The 27,248-nt window shown below is 39.7% G+C and overlaps 1 protein-coding gene across 4 annotated transcripts in view; it reads right to left on the bottom strand.

The window, feature by feature from the left end:
- Positions 1-27,248, bottom strand: part of ZC3H3 (zinc finger CCCH-type containing 3) — a 517,748-nt gene that overhangs the window by 331,415 nt on the left and 159,085 nt on the right. The window lies entirely within an intron of this gene.

The following is a 27,248-nucleotide window of genomic DNA, read 5'->3' as shown; positions in this document are numbered from 1 at the left end:
AGGAGTTAGACAAGAATACAGGCCTTCTCTAACTTGTTAGAAAGTAAAAAAAATGCCAGTCACACATAGTGCAGTGAAATGAGAGTAGAATTTGGATAAGAGGGAACAAATCTACCTTCTGGCCCTGTCACTTTCTTTATGACCTTAAGATCTTTGGGCAAGTCACTTAAATCCCATGGCCTCAGTTTCCTCACATATAATTTGACACCACTGGTACAGAGAACAGAGATACAATGACATGAAGTCCTTGTCTCAATTGTCCTGACCTCAAGGGATAAGGGGGGGGGGGGGGCGCAATGCTATAAAGGTGAAAATTAATGGTTGGACAATAATTTTATGAAATTATGTGGTCGCCAATATTTATTATATCTCTAGTCAGAAATTTATTTACAAGTATTTATAAACAGATAGGAAACAATAAAGAAGAGAAATATGAAGGGGATATAGAAGTTATCTATCCTATCAACCTAAATATTTTTCCCTAGGTCTGCTTAATCCAGGCAGATTAATTAGCTCTCAACCAAGAAGACTGGTGGTAAGTAACCACTCAGTCCCCTCCAAGATAGAAGATGTGGCTTAGGAAACTAGGAAAGTAGTCAGCCTTTCACTCACCCATCAAAGTAAGTCCAGGAGTCACTCTAGGTTGAAGTCAAGCTCTGAGCCCATGATCCAAGCCACAGTCTCCAGCAAAGCTCCCTCAAAGACTCTTCCCAGTTAGAAGACTATCTCCAGAAGGCAATCTCTTCAGACTATCTTCTCAAAGACAATCTTTTTTGTGGGAGTTCAGGCTTGCTTTTATGGTGACTTCCTGTCTCTCCTCTTCACAGGGGCCAATCACAGTTTCCAAATTGTCTAGCACTACCCAGGGAGCAGTGTATGTGGGACCTTTTGAAGGTCAATTTCTCATCAAAAAGGTTCATAGTTTCCTGATTGAACAGTTTCTGAGGATGTGAACTGTGAAAAATAGACTCGAATACAGGACTACAATCCCCATGAGCCTTTGCTCCACTTCCCCAGAATGCCTTGTAATCTCACCGGGGCCGAGATCGAGAAGATATTTAAGCAAAGGCTTTTGAAGGGCTCGGCCTTTTTTTGGACTGCCGTTTGGAGCAGAGGCGTCTCTTCCATGATGTGAGGTTATTTTGTCTAGGCCTCTGGCCTAGGCACATGTTTCTTACTTGTATATTCTTAATCTTTAAACTTTAATAAACCTCTAAAAAATATATATTCCTTGCAGGGAGAAACTAATTTCTACCTGCCTCAGTCTCCCCCTCTCCCCTAAATTTTAATCTTTACAGATGGCGACCTAATGGGAAAAGAACTCAGTCTTCTGATTTCTTTTCTGATCTTAAATTCAGTTTTAATAGCTAGTACCTAGAAATTTTTTTTGAGCCATATCTCTCTGGCCAAGGTTTTCTACCCTCGCAAAGCTGCTACAGGCTCCGGACCTGCCCCGCCGCTTCCTGCCTCCAGCCTGCAGCCCTGATCGTCCTCACCTGGTACCTGGTCCCGGCCTTGCCCACCCCCGCAGCGGCTCCAGCTCCCAGCCCGACCCACCCCGGCAGTCTGTCTCTCACCCATCTGGCTTCCGACCCAGCCGGCTCATCACCCAGATCCTTGGAGCAGATCGCTGAGGACTCATTGCGACCAGCTGGTAACAGTATTGGCCACGTGGGCGGAGGGGAGAGACCAGAGGGAAAGGAGACCAGGCAATTTTCCCTTAGGCTAAGCCTCCACGTGGCTGGGGGTATTGGCCACAGGGGCATCAGAGAGGGGAAAGACAGAAAAGACTAAAGAGAAGAAACAGATCTTTTCAAACAGAAACTTAATAGCAATGGGCTGTTTAAAAGGATTTTTGACTCTTCTGGCAGTTTCATTGATTTTACCTGCCTGTCTGGGAGCAGACTCAGCCCAAAGATTCAACTTTAACTTTGGGGAGGAAAATGGGTGGCCCAGCGAACTGGAAGCCAGGCCCAGAGACGGGAGGTCTCTAGTTAAAATCTGGCCTCCGATGCTTCCCAGCTATGGGGCCCTGGACGGATCCCTTGAACCCCATAGCCTAGCCTTTACTACTCTACCTTCGGACAATAGACATTTAAATGGATAAATAAAAACAAACAAACAAAAAAAAAACCCAAGGAACTTTGAAGAGACTAAAGGCTACATTCTAAGGCATTTCAGACTCCAATGGTTTATAAAAAAAAATCTCTGTATTCTATTGCATTGTTTTGTTTAAGGTTTAACTTTGTGATTTTAAGTTCATATATTACTGGATTCAATATTATTCTGCTTGAACTGAAGGTTGATTGAATTTATTTTGAATGTACTGAATTTTGAAATTCTGTTGTTTTTCCCCTATAATTGTGTTGAACAAATATTGTGAATAAGCCCATATGTGAAAAAACAGCTTTTTTCTATTTTGCTGAGGATAGATGGACTCCAGAACTGGTTATAATTGTATTAACAACCTTTGGGATTTTAATGTGCTAAATACCTCAAATGATTTGATTTTAAGGGTTTTTTAAATATGAGTTTTGGAATTTTTTTTAACAGTCTGGTTATTTTTGCCTGCCCCTACCACAAGGTAAGGCCCATTCTAGTAGCTGAAGTGAAATGTATTTTATAACCCCCAACCTTCCCACATGTGAATGGAAGTTGGGCAGTTAATTTCAGGGCATTTGTACCCTTGGGAAAAGCCTCCAAGAACAAGGAGCACCCCTTTATTTATGCTCTTCAGCTCACTATTTTACTTCTACCAGAATGATATATAGATTTCTTGATTATGTTCTTAACCCAAGATGAGTTTTACTTTGTTTAAAAAATATGTTTAAATACCAAGGTTGAAAGATTGCTACATTTGTAAAAATTGTGACAAATGTCCATCAATTCATAGGTTTTAAAAATGTCATACAGCAACTTATGTGAAATATGAAAGTGTGTTTGTTTGCTATTGTAATTAATTGGGCTATTGAGAATTTTGGGGATTTTGATATCTACATATTTGTACTACTGTATTTTTAAAGATGAAAAAATTGTTAACCTTGTTCAATTCATTTGCCTTCTACTCACAGTGATCATGGCCAGATACAAAGAGGAAATGGATCTCATTTTTTGGTGAGAAAGCCTTGCATATCTCTTGCCAATTGATTCATATACCTCATACCTCAGCCATGCATCCCTAACTGATTCTGAATCTTTCAATCACCCACAACACGGGGGAATGTAAAAATATCATTATTTAAATTGCAAAGTTTAAATTCCTTTTGAGAAGAATTTTAGGTAAAGAAGATGCTACCTCTCTGAATCCAGAACTGAACTGTTGGAGAAGCCACCATGAAGAAGCCTCCAGACCACAAGTTGCACAAAATTGAACTTTGGGTGTGGTTGATTGAACATTTATTTGTATGTATACTTTTATGCCAAAGGGGACTGCCCCCTAACGGCTTTTTGTCAATGTGTTCAGAAATTATTGGTTTTATTCTTTTTTCTCTTATCCTCACACTATTGTAATCTTTTAAGTTGATTTTGTTTTCATGATCCTTTGGAAAAAAATTAATTTTTTTTGCAAATGATCACACGGGGGAATGTGAAAAATAGACTCGAATACAGGACTACAATCCCCATGAGCCTTTGCTCCACTTCCCCAGAATGCCTTGTAATCTCACCGGGGCCGAGATCGAGAAGATATTTAAGCAAAGGCTTTTGAAGGGCTCGGCCTTTTTTTGGACTGCCGTTTGGAGCAGAGGCGTCTCTTCCATGATGTGAGGTTATTTTGTCTAGGCCTCTGGCCTAGGCACATGTTTCTTACTTGTATATTCTTAATCTTTAAACTTTAATAAACCTCTAAAAAATATATATTCCTTGCAGGGAGAAACTAATTTCTACCTGCCTCAGTCTCCCCCTCTCCCCTAAATTTTAATCTTTACAGAACTCTTAAAAGAATTCACAAGTTTCTGACTGAGTTTTAAAAAAAAGGGTGGAGCTTTCCAAGTATCTTGATGGCTTCTCACCTAGCACTAAGTAGGGTGTTCAAACTTTTGTTGATTCAATTTAAAAGGTAGAAGGAGCATTAATCCTGTCTTCAGTCTAGTGAGGTACTAAGTAGGGGTACTTATTAATGTTAACTCCAGCTAAGCAAAGAAAATAAGCATAAACTTTCAAAAGTATAAACTCAGAATAGACAGAGAGAACAAAGAATTCACTTTCACAATGTCCAACTATTTGCCTCTGCATTAGATATCCAAGCTATATCCAAGAAGTATAAGGGGAAGAACATGTAAAGTTACAACTTCACTAGGTGACCCTGCCCAGGGCTGCTTCATCCTAGTCAAGCACATCGCTCTCTGACTATCGTACTCTCATTTCAATTATGAATGATCAAAGTCAAGATGAAGATTTTTTTGGTTTATACATTCCAGGCAAGGTATATTCCTACTAGATAACTTAGAACTGACCTTAGAGATGATCTAATCTATCCCTATTATAAAAGGAACTCACATTTCAACCACAATTCAATTCACTGAATTGAATGAATGGTATGGGTAGATCATCCTTTTCTTACAGGTGGGAAAAAAGAAGGGGGGTGGGGGAGTTGGGGGGGGGGGGCAAAGTGCCTTGATTATGTGAATGCCTCAGTGCAGAGACCAAAATTTCTAATGTATTCAGGAACAGTGCTCCCAAAGGGTACTATGATTTACCCAAGTTCCAGTAGGCAATTACATAGTAACCCAGATTAACTACTCTAGCAGTGGAAGAGTACACTATGAAAGCATCTTTCTCAAGATTGGGGGTGGGGCTGGGGAGAAACACTTCAACTGATAACACACTGTCACCTATCATCATTTCCCTCAAGGGCTACACTAATATTTATTAGACCATTGGCCATTTTGTAGGCAGGTTTCTCCTTTATAGTGGAGAGGAATGATAAGTTTTTTCGTCAATCTTTCAAGTCTACCTATCTTTTTTTCTGACCAATCTCTCCATCTGTTTAATCTACACAGCCTTTTCCACAATCTGCATTACCCATATGCGCTGGCAGTCTCATTTATCTGCCTCAAGCAACCTACCTTATATTTTCCCATTAGCATTTCCACTAAATGCCCACTGGGAGTAGTCTCAGTATTCCCACATAAATGCAGGCCATTTTCTGGATTTTACAGGTAACCTCAACCACATCATTTCATAGAATACTATTAAAAGGAGCCTAAAGGTCACATAGTCTGACATCTTGTACAATGGTTAGTTAAAATGCTTCTACAATAGCTCTGATAAGCAGTAGCCAGCCAATCTTTATCATACCATTTCCAATGAAGCACTCCCTACCTCATATGGAAGCCCAATTCAAATGCCCACTTTGGTAACAAACTTTCCACTCAAACTTCACACAATGAGCAAGTCAAATAAACATTTAAGTCCTTACAATGTATTTATTAAGCACTGCAAATACAAACAGAATCAGAAAGGCAGTCCTGTGACCTCAAGAAGTTTATGTTCTAATAGGGAAAAACGTTTTTTAAAAGGGGGAAAGGGAGGAGAGGTGTGTGGAGGGGAATGATAGGGAAAATTCAGTAGAAATGAGGAAACAGGGCAAGTTGGAGAGTTAAGAAGACATGGTTGGCCTGGGCCTATGGGAGTTCTGGTAGGCACTAATGATTAGAGGGAGAGATCACAGTGTCAGGAGGGTATTTCTAATATAAAAAACAGTTCCAAGGTAGAATAATCTTCCAAGGTAAAAGAGGTTTCTATGGCATCACTGAGAAAATCCTGGGGAGATAAATCAACAGTACAGCCTGGGGAGGAATATTTTGCTTGTACCTCTCTAGTATATGTACAACAATATCCATGTTTGTGTCTTATCCTCCCCATATCCCCTCTTTTGTTGTAGTTGTAGTGGCAGTTGTAGTCACGATCCTGTACGTAGGTGGCCCACAGACCAGTGGTCACTCGGCCCTGTGGGCAGCAGGGACGTTCAGCAGCATCCTGGGTGACTGAGCAGCCCTCTCTAGGACAGCACTGCTCACCCTAATCAAGGGAGGGGACTAGAAAAGGTGTCCCAAATATTGCCTGCCCTACAAACACCCGGTCAGCATGGCTGGCGGGTCATCTCCTTTAAGCGGTCGAAATCAAAGAAAAAATACAAAGAAACTCCTACTAGGAGCATGGAACATCAGGACAGTACTTGATAGAGAGAATACCCCAAGACCTGAGAGAAGAACAGCTCTAATCGGTAAAGAACTGGCACAATATAACATCGACATTGCAGTCTTAAGCGAAAAATGCTTACTAGAAGAGGGATCACTCAGCGAACCCACCACTGGATACACCTTCTTCTGGAAAGGTAGAGCCTCAAATGAAGACAGAATCCACGGTGTTGGCCTGGCCATCAAGACCAGTTTGCTCAAACAGCTGCCAGACTTGCCTGTGGGCATCAGCAAGAGGCTCATGAAGATCCCTTTGCCTCTCAGCAAAGTTCGGTATGCCACAATCATCAGCGCATATGCCCCAACACTGACCAGCACAGAGGAGACCATCGAGCAGTTCTACTCTGACCTGAGTGCCATCCTGCACTCAGTGCCCACAAATGACAAGCTGATGCTACTGGGAGACTTCAACGCCCACGTTGGCCAGGCCCATGAAAGATGGAAAGGAGTGCTCAGCAAACACTGCGTGGGCAAAATGAACAACAACGGCCTACTGCTACTCAGCAAATGCTGAGTTTGAACTCATCATCACAAACACTGTGTTCAGAATGGCGAACAAATATAAAACAACGTGGATGCACCCAAGATCAAAACAGTGGCATCTCATTGACTACATCATTGTACGCTGGCGAGACATCCAGGATGTAAAGATCACCAGAGCCATGAGAGGAGCTGAATGCTGGACAGACCACTGATTGGTTAGAGCGGCTCTTCAAATGTGCATTGCACCTTGCCATCCAAAATGCTCCCAGATAGTTTGCACATCTTAAGAGATCCATCTTATTTGCAAACATTCCAGTCCTGCCTGGACAAGCTGTCTGCCAAGGGACCACTCACTGGAAGCTCAATCGAGAAATGGAACCAGTTCAGAGACACAGTGAAGGAAACATCAAAGGCAGTCCTAGGCCCCAAACAACACAACCACCAGGACTGGTTCGACGAGAGAACAACACTGCTATTGAAGACCTATTGAGCAAGAACAAAGCCTTTATGGAGTGGCAAAATAACCCCAAACTCTGCTCCTAAAAAGGACAGATTCAAGTCTCTCCAAGCCACGGCACAGCGTGAGATCAGGAAGATGCAAGACCAATGGTGGGGAAAAAAGGCAGAAGAAATCCAGCGGTTTGCTGATATGAAAAACTACAAACAATTTTTCAGTGCCCTCAAGACTATCTATGGGCCATCAAAACCCACCACCACTCCATTTGCTATCCTCTGACAGTGACACTCTCATAAAAGATAAAAAAGGCATCAGCAACAGGTGGAAAGAACACTTCAGTCACCTTCTCAACCGACCCTCTTCAGTCGTCCAAAGCGCCCTTGACCAGATCCCCCAAAACTGCACCATTGAACAACTTGACGTCCCTCCTTCAATAGAGGAAGTCCAAAAAGCCATTAAACAAATGAGTGAAGGCAAAGCACCCGGTAAAGACGGGATCCCAACCAAGGTGTACAAGGCCTTAAATGGAAAGGCGCTCCAGGCATTCCACATAGTGCTAACCAGCATATGGGAAGAGGAAGACATGCCCCTAGAACTCAGAGATGCCTCCATTGTAGCCCTATACAAGAACAAAGGCTCACAAGCAGCCTGTGACAACTACAGAGGCATCTCACTACTCTCCATTGCCGGAAAGATCCTCGCCCGTGTTATACTCAACAGACTCCTGTCATCTGTTTCAGAGCAGAACCTGCCTGAATCACAATGTGGCTTCCGACCAGATCGCAGCACCATCGACATGGTCTTCACGGTGAGGCAAATACAGGAAAAATGCCTTGAGCAGAACCTGAGTCTCTACGTTGTCTTCATAGACCTGACAAAGGCGTTCGACACAGTGAACAGGGACGCATTGTGGGTGATCCTCAGCAAGCTCGATTGCCCTGCAAAATTCGTCAAACTGATCCAGCTCTTTCATGTCTACATGACAGGGGAAGTCCTATCTGGTGGAGAGACTTCAGATCGCTTCAACATCTCCAATGGCGTGAAACAAGGGCTGTGTCCTCGCTCCGGTACTATTCAACCTATTTTTCACCCAAGTATTATGACATGCTGTGATGGATCTAGACCTGGGCATCTATATCAAATACCGACTGGATGGCTCACTATTTGACCTTCGCCACCTGACTGCAAAAACAAAGACAACAGAGAGACTCATCCTGGAAGCTCTCTTTGCAGATGACTGTGCTCTCATGGCCCACCAAGAAAATCATCTCCAAACCATTGTGGACAGGTTCTCCACCGCAACAAAACTGTTTGGCCTGACTATCAGCCTCAGCAAAACAGAGGTGCTGTTCCAACCTGCACCAGGGAGGCCAAATAATCAGCCGTGCATTACAATCGATAGCACGCAGCTTTCTAACATCAACACTTTCAAGTACCTGGGCAGCACCATCGCCAATGACGGGTCCCTAGACCATGAGATTAATGCCAGGATCCAAAAGGCCAGCTAGGCACTCGGGTGGCTGCGCTCCAAAGTCCTCCAACACAGAGGTGTAAGCACTGCGACGAAGCTCAAAGTGTATAAAGCAGTGGTCCTCAGCTCGCTCCTGTACGGTTGTGAAACATGGACACTGTACTGGAAGCACATGAAACAGCTGGAGCAATTCCAACAACGCTCCCTCCGGTCAATCATGAGGATACGATGGCAGGACCAAATCAACAATCAGAAAGTCCTCGACAGAGCCAACTCCACCAGCATCGAAGTAATGGTCCTCAAAACCCAGCTACGATGGTCTGGACATGTCATCTGCATGGACCCACAGCGAATACCAAGACAGGTATTCTACGGTGAACTGTCAGCTGGACTCAGGAAACAAGGCCGACCAAAGAAAAGATTCAAGGATCAGCTAAAGTCAAACTTGAAGTGGGCTGGCATTACACCAAAGCAACTAGAACTCGCTGCCTCTGACAGAAGCAGCTGGCGAACCCACATTCACCATGCCGCCACCACCTTTGAAGATGAGCGACGTCGACGTCTTGCCGCTGCACGTGAAAGCCGACACCAGGCCACAACCGCACCTCCCATAACAACTGGAGTCCCATGCCCCATGTGCCACAAAATTTGCACCTCAGCCTTTGGACTCCAAAGCCACATGAGGGTACACCGTAGATGAAACTGCACAAAGACAATAGTCATTCTCAATCACCGAGAGACTACTCTCTCTCTCTCTCTCTCTCTCTCTCTCTCTCTCTCTCTCTCTCTCAGGTATATATATATATATATATATGTACACCTGAATGTGAAATCACAAGGATGAAATGGGAAGACTAGAGGTTACTGCCACTCTCAAACAGCAGTCAAGTGACAATCAAGTCTCACACCCTAATCTCCACAAAAAACAATCTCTCCTCATCCAAAATTTTCCCAGTACTCTCTCTATATCTCAGATATTCATTATGCTCTACCTCTAATTACAATTAACTGTATAGAAATCTTATCAGCTTTATTAAATCATAACCTTGAAATCAGGGTGTGAAATGTGTGTTTTACTTTAGGTCCCTATCCCTATACATGGTCTTGAAACACATTAGGTACATAATATATTTTTGTTGATATGTGTGAAAAGAATCATTAAGATTGTGCAGTTCAGAGATACAAAAGGCAGGAGATAAGGAAATTTCTAAGCTATTTCTATTCTGTGAAATAGGTAAAGGAGTTTTTCATCAAGGAAGCAGGATGCTCAAAATAATTCATACAAACACAGGCTTGAAAAAAATAACAACATTAATATTCTTTCCATAGTATCCCTGCCACACCCTGTACACTCTAACCTAGACTGACCAGTGTCCAAATCACCAAAATAAGACCACCAAGGATATTTATCTATTCAACCAATTCTGAATTTCTCAACATGTGACAACAGGTATCACATATCCTCTTACTACTCCCATCACCAGGGATCTATAGCCTCCTCCCAAAAGCATCAGGCCTGCCCAAGCCAAGTCCCAGTTATAATGGAGCACAGCACTCATCTGTGACCACCACCACAGTAAGCATGTATGTGTTACTTTCCTCCACCGCCAGAAAGATCCTGAGGCGGTCACAGTTTACACACAGAACAAGCATTTCCCAGATAAAGCCTCAGTTAAAGAGAGTGAATGGGTCTCCAGAGCATCGGGTCTTGTTCAAACACAACCCTTATTATTATAACAAAGGTTTTTTTCCTTTCCTTCTCCGGTGAATGATTATTAATGTGTTTCCAGGAGCCCAGTCCATTTCTCTAAATGAGACCAGCGATGGCAGCTGAGGTAGAAGGCGGCTTGATAAATGCTCCCCACCCCCACACTAGCTCACGGCAGGAGCTGCCAGGGTGCTCGTTCTAACAAGCTTCAGATGTAAGATGACTGGAATAACAAAGTATGAATTTTTATGAGTCTAATAAATCACTCCACTTTTCCTGCTCTTGATCGTTTTCAGCACTTCAAATGCTAGAAAAACTCTGCCTATAATCAAACGGGTTCAGGGTTCTCTAGTTCCAAGTCTGACCATGGGGGAGGGAGAAGCTCTTCTCTTATAACAGAAACAAACAGCTCACCTTGGTCCCAAAGAACTAAGCCCTCTCCACCCAAAATAAAATACTAGTCAATAGGAAGAACTCTCTGAAAGAAGGGCCACTCTCCTGGGCTTTTGTGATAAACTGAAGACTAGATGGTTTCTTTCAGCTTCTCCTCTAACTGGCCATTAAAAAGACCTATTCAGACTACCACATCAGCAGAAAAACTTAACTGAAACTCTCTTTCCAAGTAGAAGGAAACTTTGCAGTCACATCACAGGCCACCAAGCAGGTAAATTTCCTTTCATTTTTGCTTTCAGAATAAAAATAAGGAGCTAGGATTTAGAGGGTGGCTGAAGGAACAGGGCATGTTTACACTGGAGAATACAAGATTTAGGTGGGACATGATCATCATTGTCAAGTATTTAAATTGCTGCCATGTAGAAAAAGGAGTTATGCATGGCTCCAGTGAAAAGAATCAGAAGCCATGGGTGGAAGTTGAAGAATCAGATTTTGGTTCAATATACAGAAAAACATCCTAACAATTACAGGTGAATAAGAGTAAAATGGTGGTTGTATATCGAAGGTAGAAGATTTCTCCTCAATGGTCATCTTCAAGCAGAGATTCAATGTCTATTTGTTGGTGATGTTCTAGAGTGAATTCCCATTCAGGTAGGCAACCACTAAGGTTCCAAGCAAATCATGTCCTGATAATGAGACACTGACCTACCTTCTGGCAGCTCTTAGAGAGAGAAGGGGGAAAGGAGGTTTATATATATATATATATATATATATATATATATATATATATATATATATATATATATATATATATATATATATATATATATACATACATACATACATACACACACACACATACACATATACATACATACATAGATATATGTATATATGTATACCATAAATGAAATAAAGGTTTTCATCCAGCAAGGAAACTAGAAGAAATACCCCCTCAGAGACTAAGGCAAAGAAATGAATTGGCTTCTTACATTGTAATAGACCTACATGGAGCCCAGGTTACATCCCTCCATCTTAGCCTTTCAAATAGACCAGAAAAGTCAGATCTGTGGCTCCAGCACACTCTCCAAGAAGGCACAGGAGAGTCAAGTCACTGCTGATGTGATGTGATCTGGGCTTCTCCCTTTGCTCTCCAAATAACAACAAAGTTGTTGCAACTGAGTTGAGTCCCCAGCCCAGTATGTTTCCCCCCTCCTGCTGGAGCTGTAATCCATCTGATGTGTTTCCCTAAAGACCACTTTTCATTTGCTTCTGCAGCACAGCACTGAATCAGGTGGGGAATTCATCTTTGACAAACATTTACCGATTATCAAATCACAACTGCAGCCCCAGACAGGGGCAATAAGTCACTTTAAGCAGCCGTCCATATTGCAGGCTGAGAAGTTTGGGCAGCTCCGTGATGACAAATAACTGCTGTCAAAATCTCCTGTTCCCCTGCACTTGGAATCCTTGTTCTCTGTTGTTCCACACTACCTGGTGTTTAATGACAACACTGTCAGACTAAGACGAAGCCGCTGCCGCTGTGGACTGTCAGAGACCTATTAGAGGAAAGATTGAGACCCTACTCTTCTTAAACTCACTCAAGCAACACAACCCGCTAGTTTTTATAATTATAGTACGAGAGTCATCGATCGCACACTGACATCTAACCTATCTGTATGAAATGGGAGTAGTTTGCTGGGTGACAGTTGCTATAGATTATTGTAGCGGGGTGTTTTCCCCCCTTTTACCCATAGCTTGGCAAAGAATCAAATCCAAAAGCAGGGGCTTTCGAAGCAGCCATATCTTCCAGCCTAAAGCCACTGCCTACAAACAATGAGGGCTTGCCCCTGCACTTGAAAAGTAGGAATGGGTAATCTGCAGAGTAAAGAAAGGCAGGCCAGAGCCTGAGAGTCATTTTCTGCTGTAGTGTCCAGATTTTCATTATACACACCAGAGGGAACGAATGTTAGTTAATCATATATATATATGCTAATGTTTAAGGAGCTCTATGTACAAAAGCTTCAGGGAGAGGGGGAGAGGGAGGGATAGTTTCTGCCCTCAAATAAATTAGGTGGGCAAGATATACATAAAAAGGTTGCAACATAAAGCAGAACCACATAATTTCAGAGATGGAAGAAACCTCAGAAGTCATCATCTAATCAAATCCATACCAAAACAGATTTCTAAAATCCTCTTCTTAAAACCTCTGACAACCATCTTTCTAGGCTCCCAGGTTAAAAAGTCTTGGTTATACTTGATTATGTTTGATTTCTCACTCTTATTCATCTCATATGTTCAATAATCAGGTACCACATCTTATTGTTTCTATTTATTTAACATCTCTCATATCTATCTCTTTCTTACTATTCACATATTGGTACGGGGCCTCATCACCTACTGATGGATTATACGAATATCCTCCTACTTTGGTCTTGCAACTTCAATCTATCCTCCATACAGCTGCCAAATGTTCCATAAGCACAGCTATTACTGTGTCACTCTCCTATTCATTTAACTCCAATGGCTCCACAGTTTGGCATTAAAATCCCTCACAACCTAGCCCCAACTAATCTTTCCAGCCTCATTATACATTATTCCCTTTGCCATATTCCATAGTCCAGCCAAATTGGCCTCCTTACTGCTTCGCATACCCATCAATCCATCACTCCTTTACATGACTTTGCACTGACCCACTCCAATTCCTGAAGAGCAATCTTTTACATCCTTCAAGAATCAGCTCAAGCACCACCTATATGAAGCCTTTTCCCCAACTGCTAGTGTGGCCTCCTCCATTCCTAAAATACTTTGTAATTCTTTTGTATCTACATATTTATATTTATATATGTAAAATTAACTCCCCCAATAAAATATATCTTTCTTGACAGCAATGACTATTTCATTTCTTTCTCTGTATCCCACTACCTAGTATGGCACTTAATACGTGCATAACAAATAACTGTTAATTGATTAACTGGAAACCATTAATTACTAAGATAATTCAATCCATTCTAACTGTTAGGAAAGTTTTCTTATATTAAGCAAAAATCTGCCTCTCTGCAACTTCTCCCTAGTTCTTATAGGGAAAATGGAGTAAATCTAAACCTTTTGTTCCCATTAAAACTCAACAAATACTTGCATATAGCTATGTCTCTTCTTTTCTCTTCTTCAGGCTAAATATACTCAGTTCTCTATCCACAATCATTCCTCATATGACATGGTCTGAAGACCATGTTCCCTTTGTCCTACTTTAGTCATTTTCTTTTTGTTGACTTATCAATGTCTTTCAAACTACACCAAGTGTCAACTGAGGAGTACCCTCAAGTGCAACACGAATTAAGATACTGTTCTGCAATCCACACCAAAAATATTAGGAGCTTCCCGTTTGTCTGCTCCAGCTAATTTTGGAGAACTTAGAGATTTCCAATGAGGTAGCAAGTCAGGCATTTATGCTAAAAAACAATAGGCCAGCCTTTTATTATGAATATATTTTACTAGATCCAAGGAAAGGTGTTTAATTTAGAGGAAGACAGACAAAGGAAAGAGGATTAGATGGCTCCACAGGTCCATTCCAGCTCTTGATCTATGATCACATGATGATCAGTTAGTTATACAGAAAAAAAACATAACTACAACCAGATCTCTGGAGTAGGTAAGAGCTATCCTTGGAAACAATGAGATTCGTTAAGCCCAGGGCAAGAGGAAGGTGATCAAAATCTCTTCCAATAAGAGATTTTCCATTACTGGTCCATGCCAGGCCATGCATTCATTCACTTCTCCAGTTCTTTGGTGCACAACAGGGCTATTCCATTGATTTGAAAAAGGTCCAAGTGTATTTTATTGAACGGGAGGCAAGTTTATTGAACTTCCGATTGGCTTTATTACCCAGATATAATTATATGCAAACAGACACCAATCATCAAGTTTCCACAGGAAATGGACATTTCTAACAAGAACATTTCAGCTATGAGAGGTTCCAGAAAAGGGTCAGAATGGAGGTACCAGAAAAGGAAGAGGAAGAATCTTTATAACATCATGTTGCAAAAACTAGCCCCATCCTACCTACAGACCTGGTCTCTCTTCTGTATTCTGACCTCATAATTCAATTGAAATTACTCTTTCCAAAGTTACCAATGATTTCTTGATTGACAAATCCAATGTCCTATCTCAATTCTAATTCCTCTTGGTATCTTTAGGTTTTTGACATTGACATTGTCAATTTGCCATTGGGTTTTGACACCCAATCACCCTCTTCTTCTTGATACTCTTCTTTCTAGGTTTTCAGGACATGGCTGTCTCTTGGTCTTCCTCCTACCTATCTGACTGCTTATTCTCCTTCTCCTTTGCTGGAGCTTCATCTAAATCAGTGAAGGAAAACCTTTTAGAGACAGTGCCAAGCCCCCACACCTGGGATCCCCTTATCCAAAACAAGGGAGGAAGTAATTGCTCCCACTGGGATGAGTAATAAGAGGTATGTGTGTGGAGAGGGGGAAGGGAGTGGCCCAACCACTCCACTCCCCTCCAGCTATGTGCCACTCTGTGAGCTATGTTCCCTTCAAACCTAGCTCCTCTCCAACCCACCACAGGAATCACCTTCATCACAAACTCAACAGGCTACCATCTTCACCGTGTCCTCACACAGCATGTGATTCCCTCCCCCAACCTTACCCCATACAGGGGAGGGAGGATAGAGCTCCCATTAGATTCTGGGCAGAGGGGTGAGTGAAGGGAAGAATGTCCTCAGGCACATGGAAAAGTGAAGAGGAATAGCTCCATCCTGAGTCCCTCTGGCTTTCTAGTAACAAACTCTGGTGGGCAACTACAGGCATGCCCACAGAGAGGGCTCTGCATGTCCTTTTGGTATGTGCACCATAGGTTCACCATCACTGATCAAAGTTATACCTACTAGGTGTGAGTGTTCCACAGGACTCTATCCTGGTCCCTCTTCTCTGGTCCTATATTATTTCACTTGTTAATCTCATCAAATCCCAAGGATTTAATTCTCATTTGCATGCTACTGATTCTCAAATCCACCTATCCAGTTCTGAGCCCTCAGTTGACTTCCAGACTCATATCCTCAACTGCCTTTGAGACATCTCGAACTGGATGTCCTGTAAACATCTTAAATTCAACATATCCAAAACTGAACTCACTCTAAACCCTCCCCCCTCTTCCAACTTTCCCTATTACTGTTAGAATGGAAAGTTATAATTATTCCCTATTACTAAGAGGACAGATATCACCATCCTCCCAGTCTCCTAGGGACATAACCCAAAAGTCATCCTTGATTATTCACTATCTCTCACCCTTAGTTAATCTGTTGACAAAGTCTACTGATTTTTCCTTCATGACTATTCTCAAATGCATCTCTCTCTTCTGATACTATCACCTCCCTCAGGTAAACTCTATCTTCAAGCAAAGACTGTTAAAAGAGATTAATGGTAGATCTGCCCATCACAAAGTGATTTTCCTAAATTACCTGCCTGACCATGTGATCCCCATATTCAATAAACTTAAGTGATTCCTTATCACTTCTCAGATAAAATTTTCAAATCCTGTTTGGCATTCAAATGTCTTCATAATCCAAACTCCTATACACCCCTTTCCAGTCTTACACATCCATTTCACATACTCTGCAATGACTTTGGCCTGCTTCCTATTCCTTGAAAAAGACACTCCATTTCTATCTTCTAGTTTCCTTTTAAGTATCAGCTAAAACTTCATCTATAAGAAACTTTTCATAATTCCACTTAATTCTAGTGAATTCCCACTGTTGATTCCTTTTTCTCTACATATGGCTTGTCTATCTAGTTATTTGGCATAATGTCTCTTCCATTAGATTGTGAGTTTCTTGATAGAGGGCATGCTGTCTTTTGCCTTTCTTTGTACTTTTAATGCTCAACACAGTATCTGATGTATAGTAGGTAGGAACTTAATTAATTATTCACTATCTATACTAGGAATGGATTTTATATTCTACTGGGAGAAGCTAAATGAACACATATAAATCTACTCAGCACAAATATAAGGTACATCAGTGAAAGGGGGGGGAGTCACTAGCAGCAGGTAGGGATGAGGAAACATCTTACAGAGAAGGCTGTATGTGAACTGAGCTGTGAAAAAAAAAGTAGAGATTTCAAGAGGGCAAAGCAAGGAAAGAGTACATTCCAGGCACTAGCTTTTGCAAAGGAATATAGTAATATAGTAAATATAGTAGGAATATAGTAAGTGCTTTAAAAATGTTTGCTAAAAATGAATAAAAAGGACATTTTAGTCGGCATCACTGAAAACAATGTAATTGCCCAAATGCAATCTAGCCCTATTCTGGTCCCTATTCAGTGCTTATCCAAGAAATATGTACTCATTGAAAATAAAATTACCAAAGAATTTTTTAAACACTTAAAAAATTCTTTTCTAATTTTTATTTCTGGTTTGATAAATTTATTTCTAAGAGAAGACTAAAAAAACTAAGCTGATTTAGTCTAGAAAAGAGATAGTTAAGTGGTGACCTAATTACTGTCACCAGTAGTTGAAAGGTTTTCATTAGAAAGATGTTGAGTGATTATTCAAGAATGGGCTTAAATCAAAGCCAGAAAGATTTTGATCATGCATAAAGAAAAATGTCTTGACTGTAAAAGTGATAACTTTTGTTGGCAGTGCCACTGCCATCAAAGTATGATGCTACTATCTCTCATGGAGGGCCTGGGGGTAACTCTCATAGGTGAAGGGAGATAGGATCAAAAAGGCAATGTAAGCACCATGTCTTAACAAATAAAAAAGGCACACTTATTTCAAAAAATATACCTCAGGGGGCAGCTGGGTAGCTCAGTGGATTGAGAGCCAGGCCTAGAGATGGGAGGTCCTAGGTTCAAATCGGGTTCTCAGATACTTCCCAACTATGTGACCCTGGTCAAGTCACTTAACCCCCATTGCCTAGCCCTTACCACTCTTCTGCCTTGGAACCAATACACATTATAGATTCCAAGAAGGGAAGTAAGGATTTTAAAAAAAATACCTCATTCACTCCCAATAACAGTAATAGAATTCTTCCCAGTTTCTTCTATGAACCGATGCAGAACTAAGAAAATTCATGCCATTATAACATTATAAAGAAAAACCATTTTGGAAGATATTATGATCAATGTGGGAATTCTTTTTGCTGTACTATGGAACTGTCAACTGTACTATTCAATATGCTGCTTTGATAGTGTGGATTGCTAGTCATATTACCGTTGTATAATGTATTAGTGACAAGTTCACTAATGTATTCTAGTGCACTACTAGAGGATCTGTATGTTGGTCCATCGGTTCTGGAAAGCAGTTTGTAACTCTGCTCAAAGTAACTAAATTGTGCATACTCTTTTGGCCACACTATACCAGTAACCCAAAGAAATGGAAAGAAGTATAGCAGCATTTGCATGGTTACCAAAAATTGGAAACCAAGAGGATGTCTTATTTGAGAATGACTGAATAATTTTTGGTATGTAAATGTAATAAAATGCATCTATAGCTATAATCCACGATTTTGTTATACTATTAATATGAATTATTAAATTTATGGTCTTCCTTATGGTTACCCAATCTTGTACCCCTGCTATAAAAACAACCTGACCATAGTGAAAAATCTTTCTAAAATAGTATTGGATCTGGGACATCTCTAAGCCATACAACCTTAGTTGTATGCCTCACACCTTCCTATTTCCAAATATGTTATTTTTCTTCCAAACTTTTCCATAGAAAATAAGAACTACCTTACTGGTTTAGATTTGTAGACTCTGAATTTAGCACAGTGCCTTGGTACTAAGTAAACCCTTAAATGTTTTCTCTAGTGATGTACTTATATTCGGAACTTTTATCTGCACCTATCTAAGTACAGCTATATAAAAATTCTTTCAGATATTCTATATAAGCATTTCCAGCTTTCCAATTGGATTTCTAAGACCTCTTTGGTACAGAAAAATTTTCTCATATTTGCCTAATCGGCAGTTCACAATTTTATAGTACTTTGTAGGAAGAAAAATGGGATTTTTAATTAAAATGTTGGATTACTTAAGAATAGGGTCAATAGGAATTTTGTGAAATTACAATGAGATTTGTTTACAATTTATTTACAAATATAGAGAGAATGAAAGTAAGAAATGAGAGAGAGGATAGGGAAATATATCTAGCCTAAGCACTAAGTATTTTACTCCAACCTCTGGCTCAAAAGAGGCAGGGGAGTTTAGTTCTTAGCCAGAGAGACCTCAACTTTTGAGCTAAGGACCTGGAGGGGAAGGGAGCCTCTTTTAAGAGGATAGATCTCTCCAGAGGCTAGTCTCTTCAGAAAATCCAGGAAAGGAGTCAGCTCTTTCACTCACCCTGTGTCAGTTCAAAGAGAGAGATTCAAGGACAGATTCACAAGGAAAGGTCTCAGGTCCAGTCAGCAGCTTTCTCACCGGCCTCCAACTTGAACTCAGAACTCCAGAAGAAGCTGAAGTTGTAACTACCTTTTAAAGATACTTTCTTTTGCGTCATTTCCTGTGCCTTCCTCCACTTTCATGCCTACCAATTATAGTTGAAGCTTTGCTTAGGACTGCACAGGGGGACAGTCAGTTTGATTCTGATTCCTTACCCATAAGTAGGTCACAGACCTCCCCCACCCAAGTGTGAAAAGAGTATTTATACTTTATGTGATTAAATCTAAAAAATGGTCAGGGGAGTTAATTTAATATTCACAATCAGGGGAGAGATTTAATTTAATCTTCACAACTTTGAGGTTTATAAAACACTTCCTTAGTAATAATACCAGTGAGGTAGTATTATTTATTATTGACTCTATTTTACTGGTAAACAAATGGAGGTTCAAGGAAGTTAAGTGATTTGTTCACAATCCCTGAGATAGTAAGAGCCAGAATGAAAACATGAGCCCAACGCTTTTGACCTCAAGTTGAGAGTTATGCCATGCTGCTCAAAGGGCCCTATATAAAGTAAAAATTTTCTGAATGAACTAAATGATTCCATAATGTTCAAGTAATTTGATTATACTGTATTTAGCAGAGAATAGCAAGTAAAGCATATACTTTGGTATTGTCAAATCATACTAATCTAAGAAATGGTAATAGTAATCATTAAAATATGAGTGCAAAATTACCAAGATTTTATTCAATGGTGCCAGGCACTGTGCTAGGACCCAGAGAAACAAAGACAAAAATTATGGAGTACCTACTCTTAAAATGCTTCCATTTCCTAAGAAGAGACAGCACGAGCATACATAAACATCAACAAATTTAAAAAGAAATACAAGGTGCTGAGAGAAAGAGCAGATAGATGGTGTGGAGGGAGGTAATTTCTGAAGGAGCTAGGGCTTCCAAAAGGTCATAATGTAGAGGAACAACATTCCAGACAAAGGGGAATAACCTGTGAAAATCAGAGATAAAAGATAGGTCCATGTATGAGGAATAGCATATGGGAAATTGGTCAGATCTATACTTGAGGAATATCATTTAACAGCTGTACAAAGACTGGAAAATAGTAGAGACTGATGGGGGGGGGGGGGGGGGGAGACAACTAGAAGATTATTCCAATAGTACAGGCAAGATGGGCACCAGCTAAGTGGTGTTGGTTTGTGGTGGTGGTTTCAATCAGTGGATTGAAAGGCAGGCTTAGAAACAGGAGGCCCTGGGTTCAAATCTGATTTCAGACACTTCCTAGCTGTTCCTAAGTAAATCACTTGACCCCCATTGCCTATCTCTTACCACTCTCTTCAGCCATGGAACCAATATAGAGTATTGATTCTAAGATGCAAGGTAAGGGTTTTTGTTTGTTTGTTTGTTTGTTTGTTTGTTTTTTTAAAGAAAAGTAATGAGGGCTTGGTAATTATATGAGAAATGAGAAGGGGGGGAGAAAAAAGAAATGTAGTAGAGGCTATGTTAAAGGAGAGAAATGAATGGATAGAAGTCTGTAAAAATAAAATCAAAAGGCCTTTGCAACAGATTGGTCATATAAGTTGAGGGAGAATGAAGATACTGCCAAAGATGTTAACTGGGGAGCCTGGAAGGATGAAAATATACATAACCAAAAAGGGGGAGTTTAATAGAGGAATGGGCTTAGAAGGAAAGATAATGAGTTCTGATTAGACACATTGACTTTGAAAAGTTGCAAAAACATCCAAGTTTGAAATGTTTAATAAAAAAGTTGGTGACGGTCCCTAGGGTCCCTATATTACAGAGTACAGTGAAGGGAAGAAGGTATAAGACAACTGGAAATACAGTGGGAAGTCATGTTAGAAAGGGCTTTCAATGCTAAACAGAAGATTTTCTATTTGATCCTAGCAGAGACAGGGAATCCATGGAATTTATAGACATTTTCTCTGGCCATCTCCCATGCCTAAAATGTTCTCCCTCTTCATCTCCATTCACTGTTTTCTGTAGCTGCAATTCCCAAGTAAAACTTGTCTTCTATAGAAAGTATTTCACAATCTCTCTTAATTCCAATACATTCTATTTATTGCTTCCTGTTTATCCTGTATACAACTTGTTTGTATAGATCTGAATGCTTTTTGCCTCCTCCATTAGTTTGTGAGCTCCTTGAAGGCAGAGATTGTCTTTTGCCTCTTTTTGTATCCTTAGGACTTAAGTAAAGTACATAAAAGGTGCTTAGACATGTCCTTGAGGAAGATCACTTTGATAGTAGAATGGATTGGAGTGGAGAGAAACTTATGGTGGGAAGATCAAACAGCAATATACTGTAATAGTCCAGGCATGAAGTGATTAGGGCCTCATGGAGGTTACAGTGTCAGAGGAGAGAATGGGGTACATACAGAGAGGGATGTTACAAAGGTAGAAACATCAAGATTTTGAAACTGATTGGATGTGGGAAATGAGAATATATCTGAGAAAGAAAGAAAGAAGACCAACTAGGTTTCAAGCCTGAATGACTAGAAGAATGGTGGTACCCTCAACAGTAATGCCACTCTACTACTATAGGCTTTCTTCTAGCTGGAAGGATAGCATGGAAATAAACAAAGATGTAGAATGAATTCTTGTTCTAGTATGAATTGAATTAGATAGCCTCTGGGATTCTTTCCTACTGACATTCTGTGCATATCACTTAATTATCAGAAACTAGAATAAATACAGGGTTGTGAAATATGAAATCCAAGGGGTTTAAAATGTTTTTTTTTTTAAAGGAAGCATTAAGCAATAGTGAATAGTCTCAGTTTTTTTCAGTACAGTATGAGGCAAGTTCCTCACCTGAAAAGGTATAAGGAAAGAAAGGCTTAAGAAGAGAAGAAAAAGTTTCAAGAGTCATCATGAGAGGACCATAGGAAATCTATTTTAAAAAAAAAAAGAACTGCCCAGTTGAAAAAAAACAATTAAGGGTCAAGAACTAAAAGCATTCAATAGAAAAAAGTTGCAGAGTGAACAATTTCACCCCCATTATAAGAGAAAATTTCCTAACCATTCCACTGTTTCAAACAGGAATGGGATGAAAACCTCATCCCTGGAGGTGTTCAAACTGCAGGATTGTTATACTGTACAGATCTAGTCATATGTGAGAAGTTTCTAAGATCTCAGATCAAGTGCCTATTGGTGAAATGAAAGTACCAAAGAACAGACATTGCTGTGGGTGAAGGGATAAATATAAGCAAGTAATTTAAGAAAGTAGATACTCAAAAATTTTGAACTAGATCCTGTATCTCCCCTAAATGGGGCTAAATAGCAAATCTATCTCCCGAAGCAAGAGACTGAGTCTGACTCACCTTCTAAGGGACCTCAAAAGGTCTATTTCAACCTATGAGTGAACAGAAATCAAATCCTCTCTACAAAAGTCTCTGTCCAGTATTCATTCAATCTCAATTTGAAGACTTCTAGGGATGAAGATTTAATCCTATTCCATTTTGGAACATGTCTAATTGTTAGAAAGTTTTGTCTCTGCTCGCTTCTTCTAGTTTATTTTGACATCCATAACAAATCTATTCTTTTTATATATGACAGTTAAGTATTTGAAAACAGCTATCATAGCCACTACGCTGTCTTTCTTCACCTTCCGCCAAACAAAATCATTGAACGTCAAAGCTAGAAGGGACAGTTGTCATTTAGTCCCACACATAAAAGAATAAGAATTCAAGACCACATTTTTTTTTCTCTGTGAGTCTCTCCACCTTGAAATAGCAGAGTATAATGGAAAAAGCCTCATTTCCTTCAACTCTTCAGATATCATAGTCTCCGGCCACCTCTAGACACTTAATGAACTTTAAAGTCCTATTTAAGTAGGCTGCTATTTGTCACTTTTTCTAAAGCTATTTCTTCTAAAATATGGTACCTAATCTGAGGACACACACTCAAGTCATTATCTGACCATAACAGTGGACAGAATCCTTCCCTAAGAGGGAAGTGTTATCTTAGACTAAAGGCTACTTTATGAACAGTAATCTAAATTTTCAAACTTCTATCCCAAGCAAATTGGGGCCCAACTCCACTGAGCTTTAGGCCACTCTGAAACGACCAATTGCTGGGAGAGCCTCAGCTTTGTCGAACCAGACTCTCCTCTGAGGAGTCAGAGAAGCATCTAGGACAGGGATATTCCCAAGGGCTGGAAGCCTTAATTTGATTTTAAATGCCTCTTAACCTTGTCTCCTCTGGTTTAACTCAGGTTCTATGGTGATCATTTCAAATTCGTTCAATTTGACTTACAGAGGACAAAGGCCAAATGAAATTTTGGTTTGGCAGAATAGGCAGAATACCCAAGAATGAATATATACCCAAGAATTAAACTATTTCCTTACTCACTTTCAGGCCCAGAGGAAGAAAGAGCAAATCTAGTTTTATATAAACAACCTAAATATGCTACTAAAAAAGTTCTCAAAGCAGAAGGGGAAAGAAACCAAACAAAAAGTATATAATTTTGTTAGCTAATATTTAAATAGTGCTTTATTGTTTATAAAGCTAGAATGTTATATTTCATCTGAACCACATCACTATATCAAGTTGTCTGAAAATCATATACTTCATTCCATCTAGCCACTGATTGATTTATTGGGACCTAGTTACAACTTTCTACCTTTTGCTCAGAGAACAATAACTAAATCAACATTACCAGAGCTACCAAAAAAGGAAGTGACAACCAACTAGAGTACCACGCACAATCTCTATGACTGGTTAGGCCAAAGATCACTTCCTTGGACACTGGTGCCTATTATGTGTATTATTCCCTCAAAAAAGCCTAAGATCCTTGAGAGTATGAACTACCTAACTTTTGTATTTGTATCCTCAGTACCTAACACAGTGCTTAACACATTGTAGGCCGTTTAATACTTACTTGATAATTGATTGATTGAGAGGAGTTAAAGATCATTTCAAAGTTGAAAACCTGGATGACTGAAAAGGTGATGGTAACCTCAAAAGAAATATGGAAGTTTGGAAAAGAAGTTGACTGAGGAGGAAAATTATGAGTTTTGTTTTAGATGAGTTTGAAATGCCTGCAAAATATACAACTGGAAATATTCAATAAGTTGTTAGTGATGTCAGGCTGTAGTATAGCAAACAGAGAGGAAGAGGGTGAGAGAGCACTAATCAATCAATCAAATCAATGACCAAGTATTTTTTTAAGAATCTACTCTGCATCGGGCCATATGTTAGCCACTGGGAATACAAATGCATGGTTTCTGACCTGATAGAGATTATATTTGAGGTAATTAATATGAACATATAAATATTATCAGAATTGATCAAAATGAATATATATGAAGGAAGGAGTTTCCTCTACCAGATACTGAAAGATGGCCAGGAATATAACCAATTATAAGGTGCTGATTATGTATTAAATTGGCTATAAAAATAGAACTACTCCCAGATCTCTTTATGAGACATAAAAACTCTGAATCAAGAAGATAACAACTACAATTGGCTAAAGAGATAAAGTGGCTATGCATAGAGACTTAAATAGCTAAGCTCTGGACAAATTTAAGAGCAAAGAGTTAAAAACAATGAAACCCCAAAATTGACTATGGCGAAGACTCCTAAAGTATAGTAGAATAGGAGTAAATTACTACTTCCCACCACCAACAGGCATATATAGTTGAAGGAAAGCTATTAGACCAGCAGAAGAAATAATACATAGCCTGAGAAACAAGCACAAACCCAAAACACACAAATACAGAAAGAAATTCAGCAGAAGAATGCTTGGCATTCAACAGAAGAAAGTTTGCAGAATAATACTACTGGCAACAAAGAGAGACTATGGAGATGAGAAAATACTTGGCACCCAACATGAAGACTCTACAAAGACATAAAGGACTTCCAGACCCTGCCATACCATAAGTTAGGAAGTACCTTGCCACCATGTTAATTACATGTGTACCTCAATACATGTGTTTTCTATGTTTTAGCCCATTCCTCCCATGAATTATGTGCATATATGAAAGAACATCTAGGTGGCACAGTGGATGGGGTCTGGAGTCAAGAAGAATCCCAAGTTCAAATCTAACCTCAGACACTTACTGGCTATGTGATCCTGAACAAGTCACTTAACCCTGCTTGCCTTAGTTTTCTGATCTGCAAAATGAGGCCAAGAAGGAAATGTCAAAAGTTAGACATGACTGAAACAACTGAACAACCAATATGAGAATGTGTGTACCAGATTTGTGGGAACAATATGCCAGCTACTTTTTTTCCTATGTCACCTTAGTAAAGAAAAGAAATATAACAAAATGGATAGCAAGTCAGCTCTCAAAATAGGAAAGATCTAGGTTCCAGTCTCACTTCCAACAGGTACCAACTCTATGAATGTGAAAAAGTCATTACCTCTCAGTGCTCTAGACAAGAAATATCAAACATATGACAGGTTACATGTGGCCTTTAACACTCCTGAAGGATAGCCTGGACCAGAATAAAATGTAATTGTGTTAATTAAGTAAAACTACAATAAAATAAAGATAATATTACATTTTAAATCAAAGTCAATGTAACCTGAAAGAATCCCCATGGACAAAGCAGTAGCCCCTAGTTCTATGTAAGTTTGACATCATTGCTTGAGGCTACTCTCTAAGACTATAAATTGTGGAGATGCTGCTGCCCTGTATTGGTAGAGGTAGTTTCCTCACAAGAGCATTCCTTATACCAATGAGGCCAATTGCTATCTCTTATTCTATCAATCTTGGTAACTGCTTTTGCTTAGAGCTAATTTTATCTATTCACTGATTTTTAATGGGAACCATATCAGTGGGGGCTCATTGCAGATCCACAGGGTTATCCTTAAGAATTCAGGGAAATAACTGCCCTCTTGGGGAATATCCCAAAAGGAGTGTTATAGATTCAAGGTAGTTTTGGTAGAAAAGGCACTATCAGGTGGGGATTAAGAAAGACTTCCTATAAAAAGTATCATGTGAACTAAGTCTTAGAAAGGAACCAAGACAGAGGAGATATAGTGCAGGCACTGGAGACAGAAACTACAAAAGCAAGAAATGTCATGTGAGAGAGGCATAGAAAATAAGAGTGTGGGGCAAAGAATAATGTAAAATGATGTTAGGCAAATTGGCCTAAAAAAAGAGCAAAGAAAAAGAAAAAAGGGTCTCTGTATACAAAAGTTTTTATAACATCTTTTTGCCAGTCTATCCATTAGTATTTATTAGTGTAAGATTTAAACTATTATCCAATAACTCCAAGTATTATATTTTATAAAATTTATTAATAATCACTTGAAGTAGAAGAAATAAAAGGACAAAAGTAAAAGCCTGAGTAAAGAAAAGTTTTCCCAGCCACATTCCTGGGAAAAGAGAGGGGTGGAGCTACACAAAACTTTATCTCCAAAACATAAGGAAGTAACATGAGAAAGAAAGTGAGATGCTGGGATTTAGAGTCCTGGGGAGCAGATTCTAATCATACATTAGGCACCTACTATACTCCCTTAGGGACACAAATAATGGTTAAAAAAAAAAACAGTCCTTTTTATTGAAGAGTCCACAGTCAGATGAGTAAGAAAACAAGCAAACAACTATGTACAAATAAAGCATAACGGATTAGCTAGAGGTGATCTCAGAGGGAAGGAACTAATATTAAGAAGGACTGGGAACAGTCCTTGAAAAAAGGGGGACTTTAGTTGAGGTGTGACCAAAGCCAAGAGATAGAGGAAATGAGAAAAAATATTCTAGGCAACCAATAAAAATGTCCAACAATAGATTTGTGGCATGCAAGGAACTGGAAGGAGACCAAAATCACTGGGTTTTAGAATACACAGAGGTGAGATAAGATGAAAGAAAACTAGAAAGGTAGGAAGAAGCCAGGCTTTAGACACCAAAAGGATTACATATTTGATCCTGAAGGTAAGGAGCCACAGAATTTATTTAATAAGGAAGTAACATGATATCTGTGCCTCAGAAAGATTGGTCTGAAAGTTAAGTGGAGGGTGATTTGGACTGGGGAAAAGATTTAAATGCCATGCCATTTACTACACATACAGCTTGTCCCCAAAAAGTCTTAGTGTGGTTTTAAACTTAGAGCTTCTTGTTCTCACCATCATTCACAAATGTTCCACCTCCATGTTCAAGAAATCAAAATT

Source organism: Monodelphis domestica, chromosome 3 (assembly GCF_027887165.1).
Source record: "Monodelphis domestica isolate mMonDom1 chromosome 3, mMonDom1.pri, whole genome shotgun sequence".
Lineage (NCBI taxonomy): Eukaryota > Metazoa > Chordata > Mammalia > Didelphimorphia > Didelphidae > Monodelphis > Monodelphis domestica.
Note: the sequence above shows the minus strand (reverse complement) of the source record. Positions and strands in the feature narration are given on the sequence as shown.